This window comes from Balaenoptera ricei, chromosome 15 (assembly GCF_028023285.1).
Source record: "Balaenoptera ricei isolate mBalRic1 chromosome 15, mBalRic1.hap2, whole genome shotgun sequence".
In the NCBI taxonomy this organism is placed as follows: domain Eukaryota; kingdom Metazoa; phylum Chordata; class Mammalia; order Artiodactyla; family Balaenopteridae; genus Balaenoptera; species Balaenoptera ricei.
In genome coordinates, this window is record NC_082653.1 from 58,661,349 (window position 1) to 58,670,502 (window position 9,154).

Consider the following 9,154-nt stretch of genomic DNA (forward strand, 5'->3'; position numbering starts at 1 on the left):
CCAACTAATTGCTTTAACATACCTGTGTTATTTCCATTCATCCTTCACATAGGTGCTTAGGGCCATTGATTATGAAAAATATAGACTAACAAGGCATCTTCAAAGCAGAGTGCTGAATGGAATGGTGGTGCCGTAAACTTTGGGAGCATCAAAGGTGACCTCACCTCTGATCCCTTTTGTTACATGGGTTGTTGCCACAGTGATGACAGCTTAGGCTGGAGGGAGACTGGATACTGACAATAATAGATACCATTTCAAGAGAACTGACTATGTGCCAGGTGCTATGCTTTCCATCTTTAGCCCTCAGAAAGACCCCATGGTCTGCTAAGTTGTTGAGCAGACCAAGTTGTTGTGTCCAAGAGGAAACTGAGACACAGGAAGTTATGTAACTTGCACAAAGTCCCGTATCTAGAGAATGACACAAACCAGGACTCAAATCCAGGTGGTGCGGCTCCAGAGCTGTCACTGACCTATTGAATATTTGCTGCCTGGAGAAGGTGGTCAAATTTGAAGATGCTTACGAAATGGATGCATATTTTCCTTTCTGATTCCTGTAACAGGATAAATATGCAGTGAGCCTGTCCCACCCTTTGGAAACCAACGTGGTCTCTTATAATGTTATCCTGGAACCACAGCCAAGAGACAGCCATTACTTGGAGGATGGCTCCAAGTACACACAATATCTTGAGACATGAAGAAAAGTTGGATTCTTCCTTCATAAACTGTTTCGAAGGCAAGAAGCCAGCAAGGCAGAAACCTGTGGGGTTGAGGGAAGGATAAAGAAAGAAGAAAGTACATGTTTTGTGGTTCCATGATAAGCACTTGGAGGCATCCCACAACTATATGTAGAAGTTCACAGGCATCATCCTTTCCTACAACACAATATGCAATTGTTCAAGATCTACTCAAAGATAATATATTACCATATGACCCAGCCATTCCACATCTAGGTATTTATTCAAAAGAAATAAAAATGTATATCCATACAAAGACTTGTAGATGAATGCTCACAGCATCTTCCTGTACAATAGCTCCAAACCAAGAACACCCAGCTGTCCATCAACAGGTGACTGGATGAACTCATTGTGCTAAATCTATCATCCATATGACGCAATGCTGTGCAGCCATAAATGGCAATGAACTTTTGGTATCTGCAACAGCAACAATGAATCTCAAAAATAACTATGCCAAGTGAAAGAAGTAAGACAAAAGAAGAGCACACACGGTATGATTCTATTGATCTAAAATCATAGAAGATGCAAAGCAACCTATAATGACCAGTGTTTTCCTGAGGATGGGAGGGAGGGAGCATGGAGGGGATTGCAAAGGGACAAGAGGAAACTTTTGGGGGGGATTCATATGCTCATGATCGGGATTGTGGTGATGGTTTCACAGGTGGATATGCATGTCAAAACTATTCTAATTGTGGGCTTCCCTGGTGGTGCAGTGGTTAAGAATCCACCTGCCAATGCAGGGGACATGGGTTTGAGCCCTGGTCTGGGAAGATCCCACATGCTGCAGAGCAACTAAGCCTGTGCACCACAACTACTGAGCCTGAGCTCTAGAGCCTGCGAGCCACAACTACTGAAGCCCACACGCCTAGAGCCCATGCTCCCAGCAAGAGAAGCCACTGCAATGAGAAGCCCGTGCACTGCAACAAAGAGTAGCCTCCGCTCGCCGCAACTAGAGAAAGCCCGCGTGCAGCAACGAAGACCCAACGCAGCCAAAAATAAATAAATTAAATAAATAAATTTATTTAAAAAAACTATTCTAATTGTACACTTGAGACAGTGTGGTTTACTGTATATCAGTTACATCTCAATAAGGATGTTAAATAAGAGAGTGCATAGGTCTTCTGATGGAGGAAAGTGCCAGACCAGGAGTTATGAACCCAGGCGTACGATGGCAGAACTTTAACTCGGAATGATTAGGCTAGAGGAAGGAGAACAAATAGAAGAAATAAATAGAACAAAGCTAGGAGACCGGACAGAGGCAACGCTGTAATCTGGCTGAAGGATGCTGAAGAGTGAACTAAGCCAGTGGCCACGAGGAACCGGGAGAGGAGACAGAAGTCAAGGGACAGAGTCCAGGAATGGGTGGTGGGAGCACTCAGACGAGGAGCAGCCACTAAGGTGCAGTGGGGGGGGCGGGCAACTCAGAAGTACCCCCGCGGTTCAGAAGTTTCCACTGATGCTCTTCATAGCCAGTGAGAGCTAAGTCACAAGAAGATCTGACTGTGGGGACGTACAGTTTCCACAAAGAGCTTTGCTCTTCCTTTTCATACTAGAGCTTTTGCGTCCTTTAACTGGGCAGTGCAGGCCACCAGGATCACCCGAGCCGGGAGAGAACCCAAACCTCACTAGTAATTCAACCAGCATGCTCCTCTTCCAGTTAATTCCGCAGCCTCTTGACAACCTGGCATTCACAGCTCAGAAATCCTCCCAAAGTCTCCTGCCACTCCCCTGCCTCGTGCGCTCTCTCTGTAATGAACGCTGCTTCCTTCCTTGAGAAAGTCTCCCTCACAAAGCAATTGCAATACTGCCAGCTACTCCCCAGAAATGAGAGAGACCGAGGGAGCAGGCCGGGGGCATCCAATACCCCTCGGTAACCAACCACTCCTTGGCCCCTGGAAGAGAACAGAAACTCAATATACCTTATGACCACATCTCCACACAAAAGAAACTCTCTAGGCAACTTATTTTAACACATCAGTGTTACAGATGCGTCTCAACAAAGGAGGGCAAACAGTTCTAATGGAAGTGGGGACTGACACGGAGCTCATACATGACAATGGGTTTGTCATTGATCAACAGTGAAGCAGGGTGACTGACTCATGCTTGTTATGTCTATTGTCAGAAAAAGAGTTTGCACTTCTTTCTTGGGTTCTTAGAGCTAGAAAAGATTTTTGGCGTAATCTAGTCAACCATCAGTGAGTGCAAGGCAAGGCATTATGGAATCCCAAGGAACAATGGTGGAGCTTCAATGCTATAGGTTGCAGGAGATAGAGAGAGTCACGCGGTGAGAGGTGGGCAGGCCCCAAATCACCAAGGGACTGATGTGCTCACCTAAGGAGTTTTCATTCTCCCTGAAAGCTGGGGAGTGACGTTCTCAGATCTGTGTTCTGAAGGTCACGATGGCAGACTTGAATAAAATGCAGCCAGTTAAGAGACAGGGAGACCCTAAAACACCAAAGTCTGGTCTAATGTCACAGAGATAATTAGGGATGAAGAAAGGGGGAATTCCCTGGTGGTCCAGTGGTTAGGACTTGGCGCTTTCACTGCCGTGGGCCCAGGTTCAATCCCTGGTCGGGGAACTGAGATCCCACAAGCTGCGTGGCACAGCCAAAAAAATAAAAAATAAATGAATAAATAAAATAAAAATATACCAAAAAAAAGAGAAAGGGCTAGTATGGGTACAGTATGATGCTGGCTGGCTCACCAAGGCCAACCCCTCCAATCTGCTCACCTTCATGGCTCTGCACTGTGCCTGCAGCTCATCTTCCTCCCTGGTCCTTCCTTGTGACTTCCAGATGTGCTAATTCATTGGGTGTGCTGCTGCAGGCACTGGCTTCTTCTTGATCAGCCTAAGCCAGGACCTCCTGCATTGTTTCCCTAGCTGGACTCCAAGAAGTGCACCTCTCTAACATCATCCTGTGGCCTAGACCCTCTCAATATTAATACAGCTACACTAACCCTTCTGTTCCTCTAAGTGCCAAGCTCATGTCTGCCTCAGGACCTTTGCACATGCTGTTAACCTCTGCCGGGAATGCACTTCCACCTCACTCTCCATCTGCAAACGGTGCCCCATCCTTGAGGGCTCATCATATATCATATCTTTAAAGCAGACATTCCTGGTTAACCTCTCCCTCCCCCCGCCGCCCCCAGCTAAATGAGACCTTCCCTTTTGTTTTCCTTAATAGCTCTTTTCACAGTCTGAAATGATAGAATCCATTATATTCTATGTTTAACAACAGTCCTCCACACTAGACTCCACAGGGCAAGGACTGTGTCTAATTTTCCAACTCTGTATCTGTGGCATTTATCCCAGTGCTTAGCACAGTCTATGCCCAGTAAACATTTGTGTGAACCCTCAAGCCCATCTCGCAGCCTTAATTCCGCTCCTCTCTTGTCTGATACATGCTTAGGTATAGCAGAGGCCCTCAAAGCGTTTCTGGAATATTAGAACAGTCCTACTCATAGAAAGAAACCATTTTTAGTGGACCTTTGGGGTCCTGAGACCTGGGTTCAAATCCCAGCTCTACCCGAGTGGCTATCTAGTAAGCGACACTGTAGTCCGTACTGTAGTATATAGTAAAGTGTGTCAGCACTTAGTAAACAGGAATCGTGTTCCCAGCTACAGAGCAAAAGCTGTGACTGGACAGGAAATGGCTTCTACTTGGTAGAAGTAAGTATCTGCAATATTGCCCAGAACTCAAAGCCTTTGTTTTTTCCTGGAAATAAAATAACAGTATAATTCGGTTACACTTTAAAAATAAAAGAGTAGTTTCCTCACTCCCACACTGTCACATACAGAAAGTTTAGGTACAAAGTTTAGGCTGTTGCAAGACACGTCTCCGTATAGTACATTTATATTCATGTGAAGTACATTAACTTATGTAATTGTATACATTTGTGACTTGCATCAGGGTCTGAAACCCAACTCTGCCCCTCCCTAGTTGAAAAACCTCAAGAAATTTACTGCACTTTTCTGAGCCTGTTTCCTCAAATGCAGAACCTAATAGGGTTACTATGAGAATGCAGTAAATGTATGTATAAAGCACGTGAAGCCATGTCCCACACGTGGCACGTTCAATGTAAATTTCAGTGGTGATTGCTAATACACTTAGACAGCGCCTGGCGAGCGGTAAATACATTCTCACATTAGCGGTGATAAATCAACTTTTGCTGAAGTCCATTGGATGAGATCCGGGATCTGTGAGAATTGCCAGGACAAGGGCGGGGGTGGTCTCTGAGCAGCTGGGGGCTGTGCTGCTGGCTGGTTCATGAGACCTTAATGGCTCATCCTGCAGGTGCTGATGGGGCACTGTCGCTTTAAGAGAGGAAGTCAAAGATGCTTTTCCTTGAACACCACAAACAAGTTAGAACAGCAGTGCTCTGGGAGGGGGCTGGGGATTCAGATTTTTATATTTCACTTGATATGACATGTTCTAACCTCGCAAGTGCAAGTCCATCCCCTCTTTGAGGCATACTTTCACAGATATATTAAGAGTGTCCATCCAGGAGGTTTTTATTTTTTTAAGCACTTGAAAATATTTAAGGCTTTTAAGCCAGAGCAGAATTTGGAGTAAAGGGTAGAAAAGAGCCCGTATTTTTCCCTCTAATATCTTATAGCAGAGCCTCCTTCAGAGAAGTAAGATGGCAACAATTTGGTGGCCAGTGTCAGGGGCAGGGCACCTCCACCTGGTTGAAATTGTTTTCCAGCTTATAACCAGCAAATTAGGACATGCTTACATGCCTGGGAGGTAATTCTCTTTAATAATTGGTTTCCTTTGGCATCTCCGAGTGGCTTGTTGAAGAGAAAAATCGAAGGTGCCTAAAGAACACTGAGGCTTTCTGGGTTCTGGCTTCTCAGGCATGAGAAAGTGCTAAGGAGAACTAAGACCAGGAGAGCCATTTATCCATTTTACAGAGAGGAAGCTGCAGCCTGGGACGCCACCAGATCACACAGTGGATAAGGAGCCAGGGCTGGTATTTGAACCCAGGTCACTGTGGTCTCCAAATCCAGGGCTCTTTTTTTCTGATACTTAGGAGTCTTTATTTATTGACTTTCCTATTCCCAGAGAATCATCATCCAACAGCATCATATTTATCTCGGTGCACACATAAAGCTGGCCAATGAACCCTGAAGTCTAAGTCAGCTGGGGATGGATTATAGGAAAGTGGGGTCCACAGAGAAGAAAGACATGAGATATTTACAACCTCTTTCCTGACCCTGGGTGGCACTGCCTTTGTGTGATGCCTGGAACTGTAGCAGTCATCTTGAGGCCACGAGGTAAGAATAAACTCCATCTGATGCTGGCATACCAAAAAGAGGGAAAGAACATAAATGCTCATCATTATGCTCCTTAGTTTCTCAACCATGGAACCCTGCAGAAAAGCCCATGTCCTTGGATGATGGAAAATAGACTAGATCTCTACTATATGACTGCCAATAGGATAACTGATAGAAAAACTACAGAAGAAGTGACACGTGCATTGAAATCTCTCTATAGTCGCATAGGGGAGGTCTGGTCTACATTCCACAAGGAGAGTGCTACCCAGGGGTGAAAAACAATCTCCCTCTGTGTCCTTTTTCTAAATGGAAGAAAAGCTTTCCCAGAATATCCCCAGCTGATTTGGCCTCATGGTTTGTTGACCATGTTTATGTCACATGCCCAGATTACTATATCAATCACTTGACAAAAGGAATGGAATTGCTGTGACTGTCTTAGACCACTGGTCTTCAATCCTGGCTGCCCCATTAGAATCATATGATGGTGCTTATAAAACACAGTCAGGCCTGGGCTCTACCACACCTCCATTCTCCCTGTGGACGAGAGTTCTCTCTCCTTGTCCCATAACTTGAGGTCTTCATTCTGGAAAACTCCTCTCATTTCAGAAGGTCAGACAATTTCTCAAGTTATGAACCTGACTTTGTGATACCCAGTGTGGCATATACAGTCATTCACTCGACAACTCTTCATTGAGTGTCTACAACAGGACAGAAATTGCTCAGATTGATAGAGATGTTATTCCGATCAATACGGCAGGGAGGTCCTTGATCTCATGGAGCTTTATATTTTAGTGAAGGGAGACAAAAGAATAAACAGATACCTACAGTAATTTCAAATGGTGTCAAATGCCATGAATAAAGTAAAACAGAAGAATGTCATGAAGAGAGACTGGAGATGGGGTGTCAGTTTATACAGAGCAATCAAGGAAGGTCACTTTGAGACAGAGACGCTGGAATTGGGACCCGAATGGCTGGAAGGCAGCATAACATTCTTGGAAGAGGGAGCAGCATTCCTGATTAAGAATGAAGCCTGTGTGTTTGAGGAACAGTCATGAGGCCCATGTGCCTGGAATGATGGGGAGCTTGGTAGGAGACGAAGTCAGAGGTGGGCAGGAGCCTCCTGCCTTAGAAGTTGTAGTGGGTTGACCGGTGGCCCCCCAAACTATACGCCCACCCACAACCTGGAAGTGTGACCTTATTTGAAAAACGGGGTCTTTTCAGATATAATTAACAGTCTTGAGATGATTTTTTCCTGGATTACGGTGGGTCTTAAATCCAATGACAAGTGTCCTTGTAAGATAAAAGAAGAAGAGAAGATACACAGAGGAGAGGGTGACGTGAAGACTCATGAAGACATTGGAGCACAGCACCTAGAAGCCAAAGAATGCCAAGGATTGGCAGCAGCCACCAGCAGCTGCAAGAGAAGCAGGCAGTGGATTCTCCCTCAGAGCCTCCTGAAGGAACCACACCTGCTGACACCTTGACTTCGGATTTACGGCCTCTAGAACTGTGAGGGAATACATTTCTGTTGTTTTAGGGCATCACATCTGTGGTGATTTGTTACAGCAGCCCAGGAAACGAACACAGAAGTCACGACTCAAAGTTGACTCAAAGAGCAGCCACTGTTCTGGTCTGAATTGGTGCTACATGCCGGCACCCCGTCCAGCTCCTGAGGAAGCAGGCCAGACTCCTCCGAGCTTGTTCCCTCCCTGAAAACATCTGCCTCTCAATTCTGAACGTTCTAGGAAATGTACAAGAGACCATCATTGTGTTGCAATTCAATTCACTTGAATTCACGCTGCTTGAAAAGATTACATCTCTATGCTTGAAAAGATTACATCTGTATGTTTGAAAATTTCGTTCAATTGTTGAGCATGTCTTGGCATCCATCCTTGCACTGAGCTTAAATTATCTTTCTGGTATTATCAAAATTCAACAGTAGCATTAATTGTGCTGGGCCCAACTCTAATGGCTTCAAATAATTATTAGCAATTGCTCATTATCTCTTTTGGAAATCCTAAATATATACCTATTTTTTAAGACATTGACTCATTGGGACTGGAAAGGATACCGACTTCCATTCTTGGGCTAATGTGAATCAGGGCACTGTTCAGGAAAGTAAAAGTTTGCGGGTGTGTGGATGCCAATTTGGAATATTGATCATTTTGATGGATAGGCTAAGCCTTGTTGGGATATCAAGCCTCTGCTTTCAGATGTGAGGCTCAAAATAAGATGTGGGGAGTGAGGAGGGAACTGTTTTACTTTGTCCTCTTAGCCGTCTAAGTTTCTCCCAGGGTTGCTTTCCCCTCATTTCTTAGACCCCCATCATCTCGTACCTTAAAACGTTTGAGTGATCTTGACTGGTTGCATCTATGGTTGGTTGACAAGTTGGCTGGGGCTGGCTGCTCCAGGATGACCTCACTCACATGCCTGGTGGTTGGCTGGCAGTTGGCGGGGGTGGAGGTCACATGTCACCCATCATTCAGCAAGATGGCCTGGGCTTGTTCACATGGCCGCTGGGTAAGTTTCCAAGAACAACAGTGAAGCACACAAGACCTCCTAAGACCTCAGCTGGGGACTGGCACGTGCTGTTACCTCCATGACATCCTAGTGACTAAAGCAAATGCTGGGGCCAGCTGGCATTCAACGGGTGAAGAAGTAGACTCCACATCTTGATCAGAGAAACTACAAGGTCACATTGCAAAGTTATGGATGCCGGGAGTGGTGAAGACTCAGGGACACTTTTGAAATCAATCTAGCATACACACATATTATGGATAAGGAAATCCCAGAGCTCAGGCTTGGGAACACTATGTTATCAATGGGCACACCACTCCCCTTTACCAGTCCTCATGGGTAGGATCATCTTTGCCTGACAGGTTGAAAGTCCATAAAGAAAGCCACTAACTTCCTCTGCTCCTGAGTCACTCAGAGTCTGCAAAACATCCTGGGATCTTCTGTCTCTGCCTCCTCCTTCTCCTGATCCCTGGGTTCAGTTAACTGCAGCCAGAGCTCCCCGAGCACAGACACCAGCAGCTTCCAGGGCAACAGCAAAGCTTCCATGGATCGGTCCTCCCTCGCCTAAGTTTTTCTTCCAACCAAGGAGTGACAAGCCTCTCCACGCCATTGGAGCCTCATGCCC

The 9,154-nt window shown here is 45.5% G+C and overlaps 1 non-coding gene across 1 annotated transcript; it reads left to right on the forward strand.

Moving 5' to 3' along the window:
* Nucleotides 1-3,240: 3,240 nt before the first annotated feature.
* TRNAE-UUC (transfer RNA glutamic acid (anticodon UUC)) lies at nt 3,241-3,313 on the forward strand. Its single transcript has one exon. It is a non-coding gene; the product is annotated as a tRNA-Glu (tRNA).
* The last annotated feature ends 5,841 nt before the right edge of the window (nt 3,314-9,154 follow it).